The sequence below is a fragment of the Sinocyclocheilus grahami genome, unplaced genomic scaffold, assembly GCF_001515645.1.
Source record: "Sinocyclocheilus grahami isolate Dianchi unplaced genomic scaffold, SAMN03320097.WGS_v1.1 scaffold97.1, whole genome shotgun sequence".
Taxonomy (NCBI): Eukaryota; Metazoa; Chordata; class Actinopteri; order Cypriniformes; family Cyprinidae; genus Sinocyclocheilus; species Sinocyclocheilus grahami.
In genome coordinates, this window is record NW_015505276.1 from 370,599 (window position 1) to 373,512 (window position 2,914).

Genomic DNA, 2,914 nt, shown 5'->3' on the forward strand with positions numbered 1-2,914 from the left:
ACCACAATTCAAACCATTTCAGCTCAGAAATCCCATTCACAATCACATTCAGATTCATAAATGGTGCCTTTATGTATTGTGCCTAGTTTCACATCGCAAAACAAACATCACTGTTTATTTCATGTCATAACTAAACACAATGCGCTAGTTTGATGGAAAATGAGAGCTGCAGTAAACTGGACGGTCTTCTGTGAAGAATGAGCTGTTTTGGTCCAAGAATTTTTAACATTCATGGAACCTTTCCATAGATTAACATGTTCTACACTAAGGAAAAATACATTTCTATCATGACAACTCTCAGAAAATTTTAGCTTGGTAATGATATGACAATGTTAATGTATTTGGTCTAGATCAATTTGGCGGAATAGATCTGCTATGCTGCTGCTGCTGTTGGTTATTGCTGTTGTTGTAGATCATTGCTGCTGCTGCTGCATAGCAAGTACAGGAACTTGCCACTGCCAATACCCATAGGAAAAATGTGTTGCTCAGTGGTTGCTTTTCCTAAGCTCAGGAGACTTAGATGAGTTTCTCATGTATCTCTCAGTTAATATCAACAGCATTTCAGATGTTTCTCCTAAAATTCCTTAGGAGAAATGGAAGTAGACACAAAGGAGACATGAGAAATATTTGAGAAAAAAGAGTCAAAACTGAGAATGTGGTGGAAGAAACAGAGACTATCTCTTTATTGTCTTGCTGCAATCTCTATCAAGACTCCATTATAGGAATATTTTATTGCTCAGTGGTTGCTCTTTCTAACCTCAGGAGACTTAGTTGTGATTCTCATGTATTTCGCAGTTTAGTCTCAACAGTGTCTCAGATGTTTCTCCAAAAAATCCTTAGGAGAAATAAAAGTAGACACAACTGAGACATGAGAAAGTTCTGAAAGAAAGGAATCCAAAATGACAATGGGAGAGAAACGTGTGAGAAACATGAGATATCTCTTTATTGTCTTGCTGTAATCTCTTGCAAGAGTCCATTACAAAAATGTTTTACTGCTCAGAGGTTGCTTTTATTTTTGTTTGATTACAATGGGGTTTTTCACCTTTAATGGTCAGGACGGTAGGAGTAGAGTCAGGAAACAGTTGGACAGGTGAGAATTTAACAGGAGCAGGAAAGTACCTTTAGCTGGGATTCAAACCCATGCTGTTTGAGGTACAGTTGTGTCTTCATGTCGATCTGCTGCCCACAAGGCTATGGCGCTGAGAGAGGTTACGCTACACTCAGGATACTAAGGGCTGATTCTCCTATATGTCTCATTGAGATATCAGCTTTGTCTTAAGATGTCTTCTGTTTTATTTAAGGAGAAATGTTAAACTTTTACTAATATTGTAAATACTAAAACTATCATTTAAATAGCATTAAACATTTCAGAACATCAAGAGTTACTAGTTTAAATTCTTCAATGTCCAGCATTGTATATATAGGCAACGTGATCTCATGATAATTCGTATGTATTTTACGTAAAATGTGGTTCTATAAAACGTACATTTACTTACGTATTTTCAGCCTCTAAACGTACAAAACTGACGTATTGACGACAACTAAAAATTAATGCCGCGATTTCAATATTCATGATTAATTTTTAGGTGTCGTCAATACGTCAGTTTTGTACGTTAAAATGCTGAAAATACGTAAGTAGATAACATTTCGTTTTGTTGTGATTTCTGCTGCCAGCTCGTTTCCAAGAATATGCCTACATAATGTTAAACACGACTTCACTTTAAATCTTAAAATAAATAACATTTCTGCAATCGTTTAACCTTTACTTGTCATGTAATGTTTACTTTGATTGTCATGGGCCACAAAAGGCGTTTTCTCCGACATGCTGTGACTGACAATAGAACTATAAAATTCACCAAAAACGCAACATAATTACAAAATGAAACAATCTTATTAGTGCGCTGTAATCCATATCTTCCGAATACATACGACTGCGAGGAACAGAGAGATATATCCAGCTGCAGCCCCGCAGCACACACGTTTCAGGACACACAATCCAGGTCACCCGTTTCAGGCCGGAAGTGAGGCGAACCATTTATGGTTTAGGGCGGATCTGGTCTTTTTAGAGTCACACCACCTACAGTTTTGTAGCATAATGCATGTTCTTTTGTTAGATTTAATACAACATTTTTTCAAATAAATTGTTTTGCAAATAAATCCTATCAAAATATGATTATTATAATAATTTCGATCAATTAATGAATGTAACATCATGTTTCATACTGAATTTTATTCGACGGCTGGCTATTATGAGGTAATATTTAGTTCATGTTCATTTTCAACAAATAGTCAAGTAGTCTTTTATTGTCAATTCAACCATATACACTACACAGTAAAACAAAACAATGTTCCTCTAGGAACAAGGTGCTATGCAGAACAACATATATTAAAAACAATATTGATAACACAAGACCGATAACAACATAAATTAACATCTAAACAAAAAAACAATACAAGAATGCAGAAACATAAAGCACTAAAACCTTAAATAAAGTGCACATGTTTTGAGCGTTTAGTGCAAACAATACAGGACAATGTGGCAATAAACATAGTGGCATTTCAACACCAACCAGTGCAGTAAATGTGTGATATTGCACATAAATTGACCATCTAATATAAACACCGTATATATAGACATATGTAGACATTTGTTGTGTAGCAGCGATATAGAGTTCAAAAAGTAATTCTTGCAATTTGAGCAAACTGTTTCAATGAATTTGCTTGTGTGTGTTTGTCTAGTCCCTTTGTATTGAGAAGTCAAATGGATTTGTGGAAAGAAACTGTTACACAGTCTGGCTGTGAGGACCCAAATGCTTTGATACCTTTTTCCAGATGACAGGAGGGTGAAGAGTGGGTGAGAGGGGTGTGTGGAATCAGCTACAATGACTTTGCGGATGCAGCGTGTTTTGTAAAT